This window comes from Oncorhynchus mykiss, chromosome 1 (genome assembly GCF_057628025.1).
Source record: "Oncorhynchus mykiss isolate SJ-2025 chromosome 1, ASM5762802v1, whole genome shotgun sequence".
NCBI lineage: Eukaryota > Metazoa > Chordata > Actinopteri > Salmoniformes > Salmonidae > Oncorhynchus > Oncorhynchus mykiss.
The window spans coordinates 63,222,652-63,245,287 of NC_143022.1; the positions used below are offsets into that span (position 1 = coordinate 63,222,652).

General features: G+C 45.1%; 1 protein-coding gene across 3 annotated transcripts in view; it reads right to left on the bottom strand.

Annotated features, from left to right (window-relative positions):
* Positions 1 to 8,309, bottom strand: part of LOC110525944 (mitogen-activated protein kinase 8) — a 37,602-nt gene extending 29,293 nt beyond the window's left edge. For 2 of the 3 annotated variants that reach the window (XM_036981267.2, XM_036981276.2), the window contains exon 1: positions 8,104 to 8,309. The gene's annotated coding sequence lies outside the window, so the exon portion shown is untranslated. The remainder of the gene's footprint in view (positions 1 to 8,103) is intronic. The other variant, XM_036981284.2, reaches the window with a different exon arrangement.
* Between the last annotated feature and the right edge of the window lie 14,327 nt (positions 8,310 to 22,636).

Genomic DNA, 22,636 nt, shown 5'->3' on the forward strand with positions numbered 1-22,636 from the left:
AGCGGCGCCGGACAGGCGGGAGGCTCCGGCAGCGGCGCCGGACAGGCGGGAGGCTCCGGCAGCGGCGCCGGACAGGCGGGAGGCTCCGGCAGAGGCGCCGGACAGGCGGGAGGCTCCGGCAGAGGCGCCGGACAGGCGGGAGGCTCCGGCAGCGCTGGAGAGGAGGAAGGCTCTGGACGGATGGGCCGGAGAGACAGCCTGGTACGGGGAGCTGCCACCGGAGGGCTGGGGTGTGGAGGTGGTGACGGATAGACCGGGCCGTGCAGGCGCACTGGAGCTCTTGAGCACCGAGCCTGCCCAACCTTACCCGGTTGAATGGTCCCGGTCGCCCTGCCAGTGCGGCGAGGTGGAATAGCCCGCACTGGGCTATGCAGGCGAACCGGGGACACCGTGCGCAAGGCTGGTGCCATGTAAGCCGGCCCAAGGAGACGCACTGGAGACCAGATGCGTAGAGCCGGCTTCATGGCACTTGGCTCGATGCCCACTCTAGCCCGGCCGATACGCGGAGCTGGAATGTACCGCACCGGGCTGTGCACCCGCACTGGGGACACCGTGCGCTCCACAGCATAACACGGTGCCTGCCCGGTCTCTCTAGCCCACCGGTAACCACAGGAAGTTGGCTCAGGTCTCCTACCTGGCGTAGCCATACTCCCTGTTAGCCCCCCCCCAAGAAATTTTTGGGGCTGACTCCCGGGCTTCCATCCACGACGCCGCGCTGCCTCCTCATACCAGCGCCTCTCCGCTTTCGCCGCCTCCCGTTCTTCCTTGGGGCGGCGATACTCTCCTGGCTGAGCCCAAGGTCCTTTACCGTCTAATTCGTCCTCCCATGTCCATACCTCCTCGCGCTGCTCCTGCTGCTGCTTTCTCCTTTGCCCATTACCACACCGCTTGGTCCTGTTGTGGTGGGTGATTCTGTAACGATTCTCTTCTTGTGAAGTAGAGGCGGACCAAAGCGCAGCGTGGTGGTTGTTCATTGTATTTATTGACGACACTATACATGAACAAACTAACGGAAAAAAACAAGAAACGTGAGAACTCAAAACAGCCCTGTCTGGTGCAAACACAAAAACAGGAACAATCACCCACAAACACACAGTGAAACCCAGGCTACCTAAATATGGTTCCCAATCAGAGACAATGACGAACACCTGCCTCTGATTGAGAACCATATCAGGCCGAACATAGAACTAGACCAAAACATAGAAAAACAAACATAGACTGCCCACCCAACTCACGCCCTGACCATACTAAATAAATACAAAAACAAAGGAAATAGAGGTCAGAACGTGACAGTACCCCCCCCCAAAGGTGCGGACTCCGGCCGCAAAACCTTGACCTATAGGGGAGGGTCTGGGTGGGCGTCTGTCCGCGGTGGCGGCTCTGGCGCGGGACGCGGACCCCACCTCGCCATTGTCTCAGTCCGCCTTATTGTCCGCCTCCGTGGCTTACTCACCATGCCCACCCCTCTCAATGACCCCACTGGACAGAGGGGCTGCTTGGGACAGAGGGGCAGCTTCTCGGGACAGAGGGACAGCTGCTCGGGACAGAGGGACAGCTGCTCGGGACAGAGGGACAGCTGCTCGGGACAGAGGGACAGCTGCTCGGGACAGAGGGACAGCTGCTCGGGACAGAGGGACAGCTGCTCGGGACAGAGGGACAGCTGCTCCGGGCGGAGGGGCTCTAGCGGCCCCTGGCTGACTGACGGCACTGGCGGCCCCTGGCTGACTGGCGGCCCCTGGCTGACTGGCGGCACTGGCGGCCCCTGGCTGACTGGCGGCGCTGGCGCTGGGCTGACTGGCAGCACTGGTGGCCCCTGGTTGACTGGCGGCCCCTGGCTGACTGGCGGCATCGGCGGCTCCTGGCAGACGGGCGGCACTGGCGGCGCTGGGCAGACGGGCGGCACTGGCGGCGCTGGGCAGACGGGCGGCGCTGGCGGCGCTGGGCAGACGGGCGGCGCTGGCGGCGCTGGGCAGACGGGCGGCGCTGGCGGCGCTGGGCAGACGGGCGGCGCTGGCGGCGCTGGGCAGACGGGCGGCGCTGGCGGCGCTGGGCGGCGCTGGCGGCGCTGGGCAGACGGGCGGCGCTGGCGGCGCTGGGCAGACGGGCGGCGCTGGCGGCGCTGGGCAGACGGGCGGCGCTGGCGGCGCTGGGCAGACGGGCGGCGCTGGCGGCGCTGGGCAGACGGGCGGCGCTGGCGGCGCTGGGCAGACGGGAAGCTCCGATGGCGCCGGGCAGACGCGAAGCTCTGGCAGAGGCGCCGGGCAGACGGGAAGCTCCGGCAGAGGCGCCGGACAGGCGGGAGGCTCCGGCAGCGGCGCCGGACAGGCGGGAGGCTCCGGCAGCGGCGCCGGACAGGCGGGAGGCTCCGGCAGCGGCGCCGGACAGGCGGGAGGCTCCGGCAGCGGCGCCGGACAGGCGGGAGGCTCCGGCAGCGCTGGAGAGGAGGAAGGCTCTGGACGGATGGGCCGGAGAGACAGCCTGGTACGGGGAGCTGCCACCGGAGGGCTGGGGTGTGGAGGTGGTGACGGATAGACCGGGCCGTGCAGGCGCACTGGAGCTCTTGAGCACCGAGCCTGCCCAACCTTACCCGGTTGAATGGTCCCGGTCGCCCTGCCAGTGCGGCGAGGTGGAATAGCCCGCACTGGGCTATGCAGGCGAACCGGGGACACCGTGCGCAAGGCTGGTGCCATGTAAGCCGGCCCAAGGAGACGCACTGGAGACCAGATGCGTAGAGCCGGCTTCATGGCACTTGGCTCGATGCCCACTCTAGCCCGGCCGATACGCGGAGCTGGAATGTACCGCACCGGGCTGTGCACCCGCACTGGGGACACCGTGCGCTCCACAGCATAACACGGTGCCTGCCCGGTCTCTCTAGCCCACCGGTAACCACAGGAAGTTGGCTCAGGTCTCCTACCTGGCGTAGCCATACTCCCTGTTAGCCCCCCCCCAAGAAATTTTTGGGGCTGACTCCCGGGCTTCCATCCACGACGCCGCGCTGCCTCCTCATACCAGCGCCTCTCCGCTTTCGCCGCCTCCCGTTCTTCCTTGGGGCGGCGATACTCTCCTGGCTGAGCCCAAGGTCCTTTACCGTCTAATTCGTCCTCCCATGTCCATACCTCCTCGCGCTGCTCCTGCTGCTGCTTTCTCCTTTGCCCATTACCACACCGCTTGGTCCTGTTGTGGTGGGTGATTCTGTAACGATTCTCTTCTTGTGAAGTAGAGGCGGACCAAAGCGCAGCGTGGTGGTTGTTCATTGTATTTATTGACGACACTATACATGAACAAACTAACGGAAAAAAACAAGAAACGTGAGAACTCAAAACAGCCCTGTCTGGTGCAAACACAAAAACAGGAACAATCACCCACAAACACACAGTGAAACCCAGGCTACCTAAATATGGTTCCCAATCAGAGACAATGACGAACACCTGCCTCTGATTGAGAACCATATCAGGCCGAACATAGAACTAGACCAAAACATAGAAAAACAAACATAGACTGCCCACCCAACTCACGCCCTGACCATACTAAATAAATACAAAAACAAAGGAAATAGAGGTCAGAACGTGACAGCATGGTGTGGGATGTTGATTCTTCTTGACATAAGACTACTTTTGTGGTATGAGAACACCTGACAAAACGTGAAGCGGAATGTAATGTCCCTTAAACGTTACAAACAGAGGAGGTGGGAGTATAGAATATCCTCAGAAGCCACTGGTCTGAGTGTGAACCATAGGTGGTCTACTTCTCTCAATAAATTTGTGTATGAAACATGAGCCGAAGAATATCTCTCTCAGGGCTCAGGGTTCAATGGGATGGGGTCATACTGATACTGACCCTCCAATGAGTGTTTCCCCCTCTTCCTCTCTCTCCCATCTTCTCACTGATCTATACTGAACAAAACAATAAATGCAACATGTAAAGTGTTGGTCTCATATGTCATTAGTTGAAATAAAAGAGCACAGAAATGTTCCAAAGCTTATTTCGCTTTTTGTTAATTTCTCTACCATAAGCCTTCTTAACAACACTATCAACAAGGCCTCCAACGTTGTTTTAGAGAATTTGGCAGTACGTCCAACCGGCCTCACAACAGCAGACAACGTGTAACCACGCCAGCCCAGGACCTCCACATCCGGCTTCTTCACCTGCGGGATCGTCTGAAACCAGCCATCTGGACAGCTGATGAAACTAAGGAGTATTTCTGTCTGTAAAAAAGCCCTTTTGTGGCAAAAAACTCCTTATGATTAGCTGTGTCTGGCTCCCCAGTGGGTGGGCCTGGTTACCAAGTGAGTGGGCCTATGCCCTCCCAGGCCCACCCATGGCTGTGTCCCTGCCCAGTCATGTGAAATCCATAGATTAGGGCCTAATTCATTTATTTAAATTGACTGATTTCCTTATATGAACTGTAACTCAGTAAAATCTTTAAAAATGTTGAATGTTGCATTTATATTTTTGTTCAGTGTACGTTTTCATTACTGTCTTAAGCCCAGTCTGAACTGGACTAAAGCCCAGAGACATTGGCCCGATTTGACTACATTGAAAATACATATTTTGTAACCATCGGATAGTAACGTCTGCGTTCACCTATCATGTCAGGCAGCCTAGTGGTAGCCTCGTGGTTAAGTGCATTGGGATAGTAACTGAAAGATTGCTGGTTTGAATCCCTGAGCCGACTAGGCGAAAAATCTTTTGATGTGCCATTGAGAACTTAATCCTAATGCTCTGGATAAGAGTGACTGCTAAATGACTAAAATGTAAATCAATGATTTTCCTCCATTTTGAAATACATCCTTCTTTACCATTGGAGGTAACAGCCACTAAGGGTTTCATTAGCTTTCACATATCTTATCAGTTCAAAACTGTGGTTTCCCAAGGAAGGGAGGACAGAAGCATGCATTGTGATTAGTCCATCATAATAGGGCTAAATATGTTTCAGCCCATGCTGTTTCCTCTGACATCCCGACTGTCCTGCTAACGTCACACTTGCGCATCAGAGACAACCCCCGCCGTGTCAAAGTAAACACTCAGATTCCACACACACAGACCCCGCACAGTGTTACAGTAATTATTTATATCAATCATCAGACAGAAGCCAGGCATTCATACGATCATGGTTCAGATGGATCAGGTGAGTGGATGGAGTGTGGTGCTTAGCGTACTGCTTTTAATTGTAGATTATATACCTGCATGGGTATACTGTAAGTCTGAATGAATAAATTAACAATTGCTGTATAATGATTGCAAACATACTATGCTTAATGGATAAAGCATAACATTATGTAGCCAACTTATGCTATACCAATTGAGCTAATGTTCTACTTAGCTCTTGGATGATGTCAATTACTGTAAGATGCAGTTACCAGTGAACAGTAATACCTGTTAATGTATTACAGTGACTGTTTATTATGTGTAATCATTACGTGACAAAAGGATGAATACGGGCTATAAATGCAGTATCTTATCTTTCCACTTCAGTCAGTGACTGCACCAACAGCAGCTCTCTTTCTCTCTCCCCCTTTCTATAGCTCCCTCCTCCTCTCTCTCCTTTCTCTGTCCATCTCCACTTGGCATTATTAGGTAGGTCTATCAAGGGCCTATGAGTCAGGCCGGCAGCTACACTTCTACAGCCCTGCAATTACAGTCAGGGGCCCTCCACTCCAGTTGTCTTCATAATTAACATGATAAACAGCCCCTCAACACTGGCAGTCAATCCTGAGCCCCACCAATACAGGGACTGACTATAGCGTATATCCGACAAAACATCCACAATCATGAATCTCCCCTCAAGATATTAAAGGGGCAATCCAGTCAGAAATGTGATTTCCCTGTGTTTTACACATATTTCCACACTATGAGTTTGGAATAATACCGTTAAATTGTGAAAATTATTTTAGTGTAAGAGCTGTTTGAAAAGACCACCTGCAATTTCTGCTTGTTTGGACCACCTGGCAACATCACCAGGTGGTGTAAGTTAATAGACCAATAACAAAGAGTTTTCCCTTCTCTCTGTTAAAGATGCACTATGCAGATATCGCTCCGCCATTTCCTGGTTGCTAAAAGTCTAATAGATCACTTAATTTCAGTTTATGTGACAAAACAAGCAAGTATAGTGTAGAGAATCATTGTACCAGGGGCCAACTTTCACTGGGGACGGGGAGGGACATGCAAATAGAAATAGCACACATAGAACAGATCTACCATGTCGTAGACTTGCTTTCAATGAGAATGACAGATCTATAACACACATTTCTATGTGAATTTGGTTACATATTGCAGTTAGTTAATAGCAGCTGATTTTCAGGTTACATATCCCTCCCATTAGGCTCCTCTAATTAGGCCCTTCACTCAGGCCACTCCCAGACAGTCCTAGCTAAATTATTGCTTGAGAAATTGCTTTTTGCTAAGAACCTATTTTGTTTCCTTTTTTACAATTTTAATTGAAAACAATTACTTAATTTCTGTTACCTAGATATTATTTGATATTGACACAAAAACAGCTGCATTGGACCTTTAATACAGTATAACTAAGCAATAAATAACATTGGAACATACACATAAACCGTCTGATTAAATTCCTACATTTCCCTTTGTATTTTTATATAGAGTAATAGATTATTCACCAGTGTCATTACCTATATGGGCTTAACCTCTACGGGATCGGGGTCCCCCGGGGTCCCCCCCCCCCCGGTCCCCCCCCCCACGCAATGGTTGAGCTAACATAGGCTAATGTTATTAGCATGAGTAACAAAATAAATTCCAGGACATAGACATATGTGATATGGGCAGAAAGCTTAAATTCTTGTTAATCTATCTACACTGTCCAATTTACAGTAGCTATTACAGTGAAAGAATACCATGATATTGTTTGAGGAGAGTGCACAATTATGAACTTGAAAATGTATTAATAAACCAATCAGGCACATTTGGGCAGTCTTGATACAACATTTTGAACAGATATGCAATGGTACATTGGATCAGTCTAAAACGTTGTACATACACTGCTGCCACCTAGTGGCCAAAATCTAAATTGCGCATGGGTTGGAATAATACATTATGGCCTTTCTCTTGCATTTGAAAGATGGTACAAAACAAAAAAAAACAAAAAAAATAATGCTTTTTTCTTTGTATTATCTTTTACCAGATATAATGTGTTATATTCTCCTACATTAATTTCACATTTCCACAAACTTCAAAGTTTTTCCTTTCAAATGGTATCAAGAATATGCATATCCTTGCTTCAGGTCCTGACAGATAGGCAGTTAGATTTGGGTATGTCATTTTAGGTGAAAACTGGAGAAAAAAAAAGGGTTGGATCCTTAAGAGATTTTTAAGTATTGAACATGTTATTGTATAAGTGGGTGGGTATATAGATAAGACCATAAAATAGTATAGGCCTATTCTGGCACTAGACTATATGTAAATACTAGGCCTATACTTTCCAATTGTTATTGTACCTTAAATATATCCCAGGCATAGCTGCCTTCATCATAACATTGTACACTGATCATCGTGTTGCCAAGACTTCAAGAATGACAGAGGGAAGATCTTCAGGCTTAAATATCGACAATTCAGATTGTTTATAATTCAGTAGTGATCAATTGATTTAATGGCCCTGACAATCCCCGGTATGTAACTACAGTCATGATAACCTTGGCCAGCCGACCCTTTATCGTTATATGTAGATGTGACTGCCAGGTAAAAACAAACACAGGTGCCTTGAAAACATGACAATAATATGACAATAACCAACCTCGCTACAATGTAGCAAGTGAGTCTATACTTCCAAAGCCGGCTTTTTGGTAATAGCCTGGTTATTACAGCTTGTATGTAGCCGAGCCTATGCGATGCAGTATTGTGCTACACATAGCAGGATAACTTATTTTGAGCGCTATCTATGCCAATCCAACAATCGAAATCATCGTGGTACAGCAACATTAAATCCTGGACACGTTGTGCTTTTAGCTAAATATGATAGAATAAATTGCACAATTCTAATCTATTTACAACAAACAGCATCTGTAAATTGTGTGCGGTGCGGCGAAAACGACCCTCCCCCACAGCTAAACAATACCATGGACAGCGGCGCGGAAACATAAGGCTTACCTCCGTCAACAAAATACAGAATGTCAGTTCTGGATTAGCCACAAAAGTCCGAGTCCTCAAAGATGAATTAAGTTGAATTATTTGGATAATAAATGATGGCTATTCTGTTGTCCTGCTACAAAACATGACCTCACGGAATTCACTACAATCTCTCTGCATTGACAGGCCGAGCGCGCACTGCAAGAAGACATGCGTACCACGTCACTAAAGCCCTACGCATCCGTGAGATAGGAGCTACCGCCCTATGCTTTCCTTTTATCAATAGAAATACATACAAAAATATCCTCTTCCCTGTAATGAATAAAATCAATACAAAAATCAGTACAAATCTCTCTCTCACACGCACATTATAGGCCTACCTCAACCCTTTTGGCTGAATGCTGGTTTTAGGCCTGTCTATTTGGGATGGTACCATATCAAATTATTATCTTCCACACAACAGCCAATCCACAGACTTTGCAATTATATTTATACAGGCCTATTCATCCACCTCTGTTTTGGAATGCTCGGAGACTGATGGCAGACATGCTGTGACAGAGGCAGTAAACTGAGGGATAATGAAAGGAGAACATTAAGAATGTCAGCTTTGGCACCCAGCCAATGAGTTAGTACCTTCACAGTAATGAGTCATGCCAGTAGTTATTTACACAGTGCCAGAGGGTCAAAAGTCAGACAGAAAGGGTTAAAACACAAAGCGAAGTACAGTGCATTAGGGAAGAATTCAGAACTCCTGACTTTTTCCAAATTTCGTTACGTTACAGCCTTATTAAAAAATTGAATCGATCTACAATCAATGGGCTCCCGAGTGACGCAGTGGTCTAAGACACTGCATCGCAGTGCAAGAGGGCTCACTCCAGTACCTGGTTCGAAACCAGGCTGCATCACATCAGGCCATGATTGGGAGTCCCACAGGGCGGTGCACACTTGGCCCAGGGTTGGCATTCATTGTAAATAAGAATTTATTCTTCACTGACTTTTTAGACATTTCCCCAAAACAGAAATATCAAATTTACATAAGTATTCAAACCCTTTACTCAGTAATTTGTTGAAGCACCTTTGGCAGCGATTACAGCCTTGGGTCTTCTTGGGTATGGCGCTACAAGCTTGGCACACATGTATTTGCAGATCCTCTCAAGCTCTGTCAGGTTGGATGGGGAGCGTCACTGCACAGCTATTTTCAGGTCTCTCCAGAGATGTTCGATCGGGTTCAAGTCCGGGCTCTGACTTGGACACGCAAGGATATTCAGAGACCACTTGGCTGTGTGCTTAGGGTCGTTGTCCTGTTGGAAGGTGGACCTTCGCCCCAGTCTGAGGTCCTGAGCGCTCTGGAGTAGGTTTTCATCAAGTATCACCCTGTACTTCACCCTGCCTCTTGTTGAAGAGGCATCAGCTAACTTTAGCATTTGGGGCGGCAGGGTTTCCAAGTGGTTAGAGCATTGGACTAGTAACCGGAAGCTTGCAAGATCGAATCCTGAGCTGACAAGGTAAACATCTGTTGTTCTGCCCCTGAACAAGGCAGTTAACACACTGTTCCTAGGCCATCATTGAAAATAAGAATTTGTTCTTAACTGACTTGCCTAGTTAAAAATGCTATTGCTAGCTATCCTCTTCCTCCGTTTCTGAATACATTTTTGGCTTGCAAAATAAGTGAGCTAGATTTTGTTTGTGCACTACCATATGTCGATAGCCAAGTTTGTCACTGGTATGGGATAGTAAATGACCTAAAGCTAGCCAGCCAGACAGTGATAGCCGCAAGCTAAAACCGGAGAGAGAGTGAGAGAATTCACTTTCTGTTTCAAGTGTTGAATTGATCAAGTTCACTCAAATACGTTTTTCAACATTTAATTGATGAAATTACATTTTTATTCTATAAAGATTGTAATTGTGGCTATAAAACCCTCACAGCCGTTTTCCATACTAAAACATGAAGTACAACTTCATGCACGCCAGCTTTCCGTGTACAGTAAGCTCACTGTGTGAGCCATCAAAATTGCAATCTTGAATTCGGGCGTTTCCAGTAGACTTCATGTTTTTATATGCGGGGAACAAATATTGTCCAATCGTAAAATAACAAATAATTTCTCAAGTTAGAACACATGTATGCTGAACCAAGATAATCTATCTACCTGACAGGTGTGACATAACAAAAAGCTGATTAACAGCATGATCATTACACAAGTGCACCTTGTGCAGGGGACAATAAAAGGCCACTAAAATATGCCGTTTTGTCACATAACACAATGCCACATTGGTCTCAAGTTTTGAGGGAGCATGCAAATGGCATGCTGACTGCATGAATGTCAATCAGAGGTAGAAAATGGCAGAAAATGTCATGTTCACCATAAGCTGCCTCCAACATCATTTTAGAGAGCTGGGCAGTATGTCCAACCGGCCTCAAACCGCAGACCACGTGTAACCATGCCAGCCCAGGACCTCCACATCCGGTTTCTTCACCTGCGGAATCGTCGGAGACCAGCCATCCGGATAGCTGATGAAACTATGGGTTTGCACTGCTGAATAATTTCTGCACAAACTATCAGAAACCATCTCAGGGAGGCTCATCGCGTGCTCAACGTCCTCACTAGGGTCTTGACCTGACTGCAGTTCATTTTTGTGCCATTCTTCCGCCACCATCACCTCATGTTTCAGCATGATAATGCACAACCCCATGTGGCAAAGGATCTGTACACAATTCCTGGAAGCTGAAAATGTCCCAGTTCTTCCATGGCCTGCATACCCACCAGACATGTCACCCATTGAGTATGTTTGGGATGCTCTGGATCGTTGTGTACGACGAAGTGTTTCAGTTTATAGAGAGGAGGAAAGGGCCTAGAAACGAGCCCTGGGGCACACCACAAGTGAGAGTATGTGGTGCAGACACAGGTCTTCTCCACGTCAAATGGTAGGAGCGGCCTGCTAGGTAGGATACAATCCAAGAGTGTGCAGAGCCTGAGATGCCCAACCCTAAGAGGGTGGAGAGGAGGATCTGATGGTCCCCAGTGTTGAAGGCAGAGGATAGATCTAGGAGGATGAGCACAGAGGAAAGAGAATCAGCTTTGGCAGTACGGAGAGCCTCTGACACAGACAAGAGCAGTCTCAGTTGAGTGACCCGTCTTGAAGTGTTTTGGAAAGGAAATAAAGATGTTTGATGTCAGAGGAGTGGAGTGTTGGTTTCTTGAGGAGGGGAGCACTTGGGCTGTTTTTAAGTCAGAGGGGACACAGCCAGTAGTCAGGGATGAGTTGATGAGGGAAGTGAGGAATGGGAGAAGGTCTCCAGAGATGGTCTGGAGAAAGGAGGAGGGGATGGTGTTGGTTGTCGGGCAGCCGGACCTCCTTAGTTCCAGGATTTCATCTGGATAGAAAGGGGCGAAAGAGGTCAAGGCGTGGGGTAGTTCTGTGTCAGTGGGACCAGTGGACTCAATTGGCTGAGTGAATGAGGAGCGGATGTTGTCAACCTTCTTTTCAAAGTGGTTGACAAAGTCATATGGAAGGAGGTAGGGGGTGGAGGATTAAGGAGGGAGAAGAAGGTGGAAAATAGTTTCCTAGGGTTAGAGATAGAAGCTTGAAATGTAGAGTGGTAGAAAGTGGCTTTAGCAGCAGATACAGAGGAAGAGAAGGTAGAGATCAGGGAGTGAAAGGATAATAGATCCTCCGGAAGTTTAATTTTCCTCCATTATCACTCAGCTGCCCAAGCACCGTTCTGTAGGCTCGCAATGAATCAATCAGCTATGGAGCAGGAGGGGAGGGACGAGCTGGCCTTGGAGGAAAGGGGACAGTGAGAAATAGGATGCAGAAAGGGAGGAGAGTAAAGTCGAAGAGGCAGGATCAGGAGACAGGATGGATAAGGATTTAGCAGAAGGGAGAGATGATAGGATAGAAAAGGACAGAGTAGTGGGAAAGAGAGCGTAGATTGCGACCATCTGGGTAGGGCTGAGTGGAAACAAAGTCGTGATCAGAGACCTGGAGGGGGGGGGGGGGTTACAATGAGATTAGTAGGTGAACAGCCTCTAGTAAAGATGAGGTAAAGCATATTGCCTGCCTTGTGAGTGGGAAGGGACTGTGAAAGTGGGAGGGGACTGTGAAAGTGGGAGGGGACTGTGAAAGTGGGAGGGGACTGTGAAAGGATGAGGTCAAAAGAGGCAAGGAGGGTAAAGAAAGAGTTGAAAGAAATGAATCGAAGTCAGACATTGGGAGGTTGAAGTCGCCAAGTACGAAGAGCGGTGAGCTATTGTCAGGAAATTAGCTTATCAGGGTGTCAATGTAATTTGAGGAACTCTAAGGACACCTGGTGGTGCGAAAGATGACTACAATTTTAAGCTTGAGTGGACACCTGCCTGTGACAGAAAGGAATTCAAATGAGGAGTTGGACAGGTGAGTGAGGGAGAAAAGAGAAAATCTCCACATAGGAGAATTTTGTAGCCCTGTGCCACCACCGCGACTACCAGATACGCTCGTATTATGAGCGAAAAGGTTCTCTGGGGCGATCCATGTCTCCGTCAGGACGAAAAAGTCAAGGGACTGTAGGGCATCATAGGCTTAGATTAACTGCATTCTTGACCGCAGATCGGCCGTTCCAAAAGCTGCCAGAGACCAGGAATTTCACATGGGTTGTGCCCGCAGGGTACACTAAATTAGAAGGGTTGCAGCCAAGGGGTGCGGAGCGTCTGTAAAGCCTACAGGGAGAGGAGTGGACAGGTATAGAAAACACACATAGTTGCCAAAGCTACAAAAGAGCTAAATGAGGTCTGAAAATAACTAGGTAAGATACTCAAGTGAGAGAGTGGTGTGGAACCTTCTTCTCTTTACTTCCTCAAACAACTCCGCGGAGAAACTCGACAGATACCGTCTTAGTTTTGCAACAAGACCGCCACTGACACAGCCCCCTCAGAGAAACCAGCAGAGACTGAAGTACTAATCACCTTGCAGAGATGAAAACTCCCAGTACTAATTGCTAACTGACTAGGAGAGGAGAAACCACCTCACCTCCAATACAGCCACCGATTACCAAAACAACAACAGTCACGCATTGCTCTGCCCCTTAATCCTGGTTGATGTGTCAACAATCATCTGCAAGTTATGAGCAGTCAGCGTTTCACACACCAGGTAGGCTACTGGGAAGACAGGCAGCACTTAAAGTAGCAGGACCTAGTTAGTAAAAAGACAGTAAGTACTAGACAACGACAGACAAAAAAAGTATTTAGCTCTCCTGGGGATATCAGGAGTCCTTAGCTGTAGAAGGACTAACCATTAACAAAATAAAACAATACTGTAGGTCTTTCTATGCATTTAATGTCTGTGGGTGAATTATGCAACAATTACTGTAAGCAGATGTTCTAAAAAATGTGATGTAGATTTGTTTATGCCATTGCTTGATCTAAATGTAAGAATATGTTGCAGATTTAAACTTGAATTGGTGCCTATGGAAACAAATAGAAATGTAATGAACAATGTTTTCAATATTCAACTTTAACCTCTGCAATACTTTTTACAGTAGGTAATAAGTAAGCTGTAGTCAGGTGGTCATTGCCAGGTTATGATGAGGTCTTAACCATGACAGTACATAATATAGCACATTATGGCCTAGTGGTCAAAATTATGATAGAGGACACAATTATGACCAACTGGTCAGAAAAAATACATAATATTCGGGTCAGTAAAAATACCTAGAAAATTTTAAATAGTTTGTGACCAGAAAAAGACATACTGACATAGGTTTATGGTGCTTTCAAGACAACTGGGAACTTTGACAAAAAACAAGGTCAAATCATGACGTTGGTGGTCTTCAGGTTGGAAAGTCGGAGCTCTACAAAGATGCCCGAGTTCCCAGTTGTCTTCAACGCACTAAAGAAGGTTCAAATCGTCTTACCCGGGAACACATCTTAACACTTGTAATTATAATTTTTCACTTGCTTTTTTCAAGTGTCAAATGTCCTTTTTTGTACACGTGTTCTTTACACCTGTTCTGTTCAGTGTGCATTTACAGGCGATTAGAACGCTTGTCATGGTCATGTTTACACGCGTTCAGCCTATTGGGTAAGGAATGGCGTTTTGTACTTGACTTTGGATAATTGTCGAAAACAATTTACTTGGTAGCTAATTTTTTAAAACATTTATGTATTGAAAAAAAAGCTTCATAATTGATAAAGGTCATGTTAAATGAATGATATTATCTCATAGAAGAAAACATATAAGAACTCTTAAGCCCGTCTTAACCTGACCTTATTTTAGGCATTTTGTCATATTTCTACCATTATTATATTTACATTTGAGTAATTAAGCAGACGTTCTGGTAATATTTTGATAAATACAAATACTGTAACTCACGTCTCTGGGCCATCTTTTAGCATTTTCCTCACAGTAATACACATTTTCAGTCTTTATTGGTCTTGTTACACAAATTATTAATTCATTTCTGCCCAGAAAAATCTATTCAGTCCCTCCACATTGAAATAAATGGTGGCCAACTTGAAAATAGTCTGCTGTGACTGATTTTACACTGAATCCATGATGACTCTATGAAACTTTTCCAATGGGTCTCTTTGTTCTGTGGGAAGTTTGGTGTAGTTATCGTCTAGGGTACCATGTGATAATAAAGCACATCCCAATGCTCCCCATTCTGTCAAATAATTATACCCCAAAATGCATACAGGTACTGTATGACCTTTGACCCCCCCCCCCCCCCCCCCCCCTCCCAAGTTGGACCCATGGAGATGTCATTAACATTCAAATTATTTTATACCTTATTTCATACCTCAAGTTAATAACATGTCAATTGCCTTATTTGTCAAACGATTGTTCCCTGATAACACATTAATTTCTATTTTCTGCATATCAACAATTTGGCCTCTGAAGTAACAAGCTATAAGTCCATGTGAAAACAAATCCCCTCCATTGTGTATTCATTATTTTATAGTAACAATATGTTCCTCCAGCCTTTGTCTTGAATAGTGATTTCCTACTCATTCTAATGACACTGTATGTCCACTAGATGGGTATGTTTTGACTAAAGTACTTACTTTTCCAAAACCTCATCTGTTTGATTATTAAATGAATGTATTAATAATCACTACCCTTTCCAAGCCACAAAGCCTGGAGGAAAGGACCTGGCTGCAGTGGAGGAAGGACATGGGTCATTTCAAAGGCCATTTATTCTGGAACAGAGTTATAAATCAAATCAAGCTTTATTTATATAGCACATTTCAGACATGAACGCAACACAATCCACTTCACAGGGGGAAAAAAATATGAAAATAAAAACTTAAATATTTACACCATAAACAAAAGAATAACAATTTTAAACTAATAGACTAAAATCACCATAAGGAAAAGCTAAGCTAAAAAGGTGTGTTTTAAGATCCCTTTTAAATATGTCCACAGCTTCGGGACCCCTCAGGTTCTCTGGCAGGCTATTCCAGAGGCTGGGGGTCTGGTAACTAAAAGCTGCCTCTCCATGCCTCTTGGTCCTTTGACCCCCCACAAGGTGGAAAGTTAAAAGTCCCGTGCCAGAGGACCTGAGGGACCTACTGGCCACATAACTCAAAAGCATGTATGACATGAATTGAGGTGCAAAATCATGGATGGAGTAGAAAACCAATAGAAGAATCTTAAAACTAATTCTAAAACTCACAGGCAGACAGTGCAGAGACTTTAAAACCGGTGTAATGTGTGATCTCCGTCTGGTCTTGGTCAGTAACCATGCTGACCAATGGCTTTCTTGGGTAGACCAGACAGGAGAGCATTACAGTAGTCAAGACCGCTTGTAATAAAGCATTGTTGCGTCTCTGTATCAGCTTGAGATAAAAACAGGCGCCTGAGAGGGGGGGGGGGGGGTAAAAAGCTATTTCGGTCACATTCGTAATGTGATTAGAAATTGAGTTCAGAATAAAAGATTACACCTAGGTTTTTTTACCTAGTGTTTTATTTTTGGTGGCCGTGAATTAACATGTCCGGCCAAATTCTCTCTGTGCTTTGGCTCCAATAATAAGTACCACGGTGTTTTCTTGATTTAGCTGGAGGAAGTTTCACTTGCTTGAAGGAATCAGTCAGTGGGCTTCTATATTGATATACTGTACTGTATATATATTTTTTTAAATCTAAATATAAAGGCTTTTGGATAAGAGAAAATCAACCATATACAATTTTCCTACTTTGAAAAGCAACTTCACAGAAAACACGCGTTTTCTACACTTTTAAATGCAAACACAACATGTGCAAGAATCACATATAAAAATGTACACCAAGGGATTAGAACGTTTGAATATTGTACTTTCAGACTCATGAAATTGTGCCACAGCACACGTTCCGAGCCCATGTGTAGTAAGGGGCCCATAAGAGATCAATATCATGCCAAATGTATTCACAAATGTAAATCACCAATACACATATGTAAATCACTTTCCACAAATGTAAATCGCTATCCACAAATACAATTCACTATCCACAAACCAACACCTTTTAATATATATTTGTTTATCGATATATTGCATTAGAATTTTTTTTTATAACTGCAGATATGCAGGTCATTCCTAAGGGCCTTAAGTAAAAGGACTGCCATAAAGATTTGCACATAGGAGAGATATGCACAAACATGTGCATTGACGAGAAGAAAAATCCAAAAAGTTCTCATGCGTGGAAAAAAAAGTTCTCACCCTGTAGAAAAAAAGTTACCACTCGTAGAAAGCGATTTGTATTCATAGAAAAAAAGTTTGTACCCATAGAAAGCGATTTCTATAAATCAGAAATTATAGTATGGTAACCATAATATGTCAGCCATATGTGTAACCATAGTATGTCCAAAGTAAATAATCAAAACCCTAACCCTAGATTACTCTATATTTGCAACACTACACCCGTTCTTCACCCAAATAGATTGAATTAGCTGGCCAGTGTGATAGCACCACTAAATGTGAAGGATATGTCATACATTGTTTGTGATTATAATCCATCCACTGTCTCATGTTGCACAGACGATGATTAAGGAGACATAAGTATTCCTGAGGCCACTAACCGTTTCCCCAGGAGAGGCATGCAAAAGGTAGAGGGGAGGTGTAGGATATGGAACCAGACTTTGTAACAGCATTGCTTCTGCCCCAACCTGGGCTTGAACCAGGGACCTTCTGCACACATCGACAGCAGTCAAGCCTTCCATATGATTTCACCAAAACATGTTTTCATTGCTTTTTATACTTAAATTGTAAAAAATATATATTGTTATTTACATACTGTATATACATTCAAATGGCAACACACTAAATGACTAAGAAACTGACCCCTTTTGAGGCAATGGCAGAGAAGTGACATTTTTTATACATCATTCTGGTAAAGTTTAAAATCTGTTCAGGCCATGTGCTCCAGCCATGTCTTTTGTACTTCCTTATTGCAAGAGAATGACACAGTATTGTGTCACACGAAGTGGACATCGCTTTTAGGGACAAAATGTACTCTATAAAAAAACGTTTTGATTTCACGAATAGACTTGGGAACTATTGTGTATGAAATAAACTTCTGTGTTAGAACTAAAAGAGTAGGGGAAGGGAATTGTATACTTTTTTACAACTAATTTACTTGAAGTTGAAAGTTCCCCAACCTTACCTGGGACAGTCACACCATTGGGCAAATGTCCTGATTGCTGCTTAGAAGCAAAAACTAAAGCAGGAAGTACCAGTGACTCGCTCAATATGGAAGTGGTCAGATGACACAGATGCTAGCTACAGGACTGTTTTGCTAGAACAGACTGGAATACGTCCCGGGACTCATCCAATGGCATTGAGAAGTATATCACATCAGACACCAGCTACAGCAATAAGTGCATCGATGACGTTGTCCCCGCAGTTTTTAAAAATCCTTTATTTTTTTATTTCACCTTTATTTAACCAGGTAGGCAAGTTGAGACAAAGTTCTCATTTACAACTGCGACCTGGCCAAGATAAAGCACAGCAGTTCGGCACATACAACAACACAGAGTTACACATGGAATAAACAAACATACAGTCAATAATATAGTAGAAAAAAGTCTATGTACAGTGAGTGCAATCGAGGTAAGATAAGGGAGGTAATGCAATAAATAGGCCATGGTGGCGAAATAATTACAATATAGCAATTAAACACTGGAATGGTAGATGTGCAGAAGATGAATGTGCAAGTAGAGATACTGGGCTGCAAAGGAGCAAGATAAATAAATAAATACAGTATGGGGATGAGGTAGTTGAATGGTTTGTTTACAGATGGGCTATGTACAGGTGCAGTGATCTGTGAGCTGCTCTGACAGCTGGTGCTTAAAGCTAGTGAGGGAGATATGAGTCTCCAGCTTCAGTGATTTTTGCAGTTCCCAGTCATTGGCAGCAGAGAACTGGAAGGAAAGGTGACCAAACGAGGAATTGGCTTTGGGGGTGACCAGTGAGCTATACCTGCTGGAGCGTGTGCTACGGGTGGGTGCTGCTATGGTGACCAGTGAGCTGATATAAGGTTTGGCTTTACCTAGCAGAGACTTGTAGATGACCTGGAGCCAGTGGGTTTGGCGACGAATATGAAGCGAGGGCCAGCTAACGAGAGCATACAGGTCACAGTGGTGGGTGGTATATGGGGCTTTGGTGACAAAATGGATGGCACTGTGATAGACTGCAATCCAATTAGTTGAGTAGGGTGTTGGAGGCTATTTTACAGTGGATGGATTACAGGCCATGGATTACAGGTTTCTGGTTGAGCTAAAAAGGGTTTCAAATAGCGGGACCCTAACCAAGACACTTATAAGACATCCCGCTATGCCTTCAGACGGACCATCAAACAGGCAAAATGTAAATACAGGACTAAGATTGAATCCTACTACACCGGCTCTGACGCTTGTCGGATGTAGCAGGGCTTGCAAACTATTATGGACTACAAAGGGAAGCCCAGTCTCGAGCTGCCCAGTGACAATAGCCTACCAGACGAGCTAAATTATTTCCATGTTCGCTTCAAGGCAAGCAACACTGAAGCATGCATGAGAGCACCAGCTGTTCCGGACGACTGTGTGATCACGCTCGCCATAGACGATGTGAGTAAGACCTTTAAACAGGTCAACATTCATAAGGCCGCAGGGCCAGATGGATTACCAGGACGTGTACTTCGAGCATGTGCTGAACAACTGGAAAGTGTCTTTACTGACATGTTCAACCTGTCCCTGGCCGAGTCTGTAATACCTACATGTTTCAAGCAGACCACCATAGTCCCTGTGCCCAAGAAAACCAAGTTAACCTGCCTAACTGACTACCGACCCGTAGCACTCCTGTACTCCCTGTTCACCCATGACTGAGTGGCCAAGCACAATCTAGAGGAAAAATAAACGCACACCTATTTAGGCGTGGTGCTGGCTAGCGGAGTGGAAAACTTGAAAATAAAGGAGAGCCGCACACTCTAAGAGCTCAGATGCAAAAATGGAATGTCCAACGTTTCGACAGGAAAACTGTCTTCATCGGGGTATAAGTGGCCAAGCACAACTCCATCATTAAGTTTGTTGACTACACAACGGTGGTAGGCCTGATCACCGACAATGATGAGACAGCCTATAGGGAGGAATTCAGAGACCTGGCAGTGTGGTGCCAAGACAACAACCTCTCCCTCAACTTGATCAAGACAAAGGAGATGATTGTGGACTACAGGAAAAGGAGGGCCGGGCATGCTCCCATTCTCATCGACGGGGCTGTAGTTGAGCAGGTTGAGAGCTTCAAGTTTCTTGTGTCCACCTCACCAACAAACTATCATGGTCCAAACACACCAAGACTGTCGTGAAGAGGGCATGACAATGCCTATTCCCCCTCATGAGACTGAAAAGATTTGTCATGAGTCTTCAGATCCTCAAAAAGTTCCACAAGTGCACCATCGAGAGCATGGTTGCATTAGCGACTGGTATGCAACTGACAAATTAAATTAGATTTAATTTGATTTTGACAATCTATTGGCAAATCGTTGTCAATCCTTGTCATATGAAGAGAAATTATAGATAAAATGAATCGGTGCTCATTGGCCTTTGGACATAAACCTTACACCCCAAGTTGGAAACCGCAAATTCAACAATGAGTGGTTTGGAAGGAATCAGTGGCTAACTGGAAGCGTTGCAAAGCAATCGCTTGCCTGCTATTCAGTGGAGTGGGTGTGTGGTCCAAGTCTGGGTTTAAGGGTCTCTTTTCAAAGCTTAAAAGGATAAACATTCAACAACATGGGCCAGAAAAGTTTGAATACACTGGCCATGCTGTCAATCCAGCATGACTTCTGCCATGTTCAAAACAACTGGAAAGTCGGAACTGGGAAATCTCAGACTTCAGTGAGTTCAGGACATCTGTGAACGTGGACAAAAATGAGCTCCGACTGGAAAAATGTGTTTTGAACGGTCATCCAACTAGGCATTCCCAATCGGGAATTCGGGAACTATTTCTCGAGCTCCAACCTGATGATCACTGACGTCATGATTTGACTTTGTTTTTTTGCGCATTCCTAGTTGTCTTGAAAGCACCATAAATACAGAGAATGTCAGACTTTGATGACAACATTTGCCCACAAGGACCGTCACACCACCTTCCTGTTCAACTGAGCACAGAACAACAAGGTAAGTTGATAAATATCTTGTACGTTGCTGCATAAATTATGTAATATCTCAGGGAGATATGTATACTGTAGCTAGGAAAGTAATACTAAGTGTATGTTGTGTAGTAAGCTGTTAGTATCCCATGTACCCTTTCCCCCTTTTAACTTAGCCTACAGTACTGTTCTGACTTGATGGTACACATATAGCCTATAGCCTGTTTTAGAGAAATGTAATCATTGAATATTGTAAGAGCTTTCATTATCTGCTTATATGGCCCCTTTATTTATCCTATGATTCTGACTTGGTGTACAGGGAGAACACTGCGCCGCATAATTGGCTTAGTGTCATTTGGCTGGGGTAAGCCATCATTGTAAATATGATTTTTTAATTTTTTTATGTGTTAATCGGAATTACGGATTGCCCCTGTCGTGACGTGACTATCATAATGTTATGACTGTCATTTATCGAATAATTACCTACTATGTTAAATTGGTCCTAGATTAAATTAATCATGTAGCAATTAACTCATTAGGAATTTGGGGCATCACGGGAAAATGTGTTTAACGAGTTACTGTCTCCCGACTTAAACCCTAAAGATATTTAATTATCTCTTACATCAATAACAGTCAATTATTAATTATTACCTCATCAGTCTCATTCAGAAATTCGCAAACTTCATAAATCTGCACAAACTTGGGTCTCACTGATCATTCTGTACCACACAAATGTATTTGATTATTTATTTACTAACAAGTTAAATGATAACATGAGATACACACACACACACACACACACACACGGTATAGGTTATTGATTAGAAACTTAATACGAAGGTACCAAGTCCCTAGCAGACTAACACAATATGACACTTGTTACACAAGATGGAGAGTTAAAGAGAGAGGGCGAGAAAGAGAGAAAGAGAAGCAACACTTGGATACATTTGGAAACTATGCTAACAGTAGCCCTATTACCTTGCCCGAACTGCCGCTTTAAAAAAAATGTATTCACCTTTATTTAACCAGGTAGGCCAGTTGAGAACAAGTTCTCATTTACAACTGCACCCTGGCCAAGATGAAGCAAAGCAGTGCAACACAAAGTGCAACACAAACAACAACACAGAGTTACACATGGAATAAACAAACGTACAGTCAATAACACAATATAAAAAGTCTATATACAGTGTGTGCAAATAGGAGGTAAGGCAATAAATAGGCCATAGTAGCGAAGTAATTACAATTTACCAAATTAACACTGTAGTGGTAGATGTGCAGATGATGATGTGCAAGTAGAAATACTGGTGTGCAAAAGAGCAAAAAAGTCAATAAAAACAATATGGGGATGAGGTAGGTAGTTGGATGGGCTATTTACAGATGGGCTGTGTACAACTGCAGCGATCGTTAAGCTGCTCAGATAGCTGATGCTTAGTTAGTGAGGGAGATATAAGTCTCCAACTTCAGCGATTTTTGCAATTCGTTCCAGTCATTGGCAGCAGAGAATTGGAAGGAAAGGCGGCCTAAGCAGGTGTTGGCTTTGGGGATGACCAGTGAGATATACCTGCTGGAGCGCCTGATACAGGTGGGTGTTGTTATGGTGACCAGTAAGCTAAGATAAGGCAGAGCTTTACCTAGCAAAGAATTATAGATGACCTGGAGCCAGTGGGTCTGGCGATGAATATGTAGCGAGGGCCAGCCGACGACGAGAGCATACAGGTCACAGTGGTGGGTGGAATAAGGGGCTTTAGTGACAAAACGGATGGCACTGTGATAGACTGCATGCAGTTTGCTGAGTAGAGTGTTGGAGACTATTTTGTTAATGACATCACTGATGTCGAGGATCGATAGGATAGTCAGTTTTACGAGGGTATGTTGGCAGCGTGAGTGAAGGAGGCTTTGTTGCAAAATAGGAAGCAGATTCTAGATTTAATTTTGGATTGGAGATGTTTAATATGAGTCTGGAAGGAGAGTTTACAGTCTA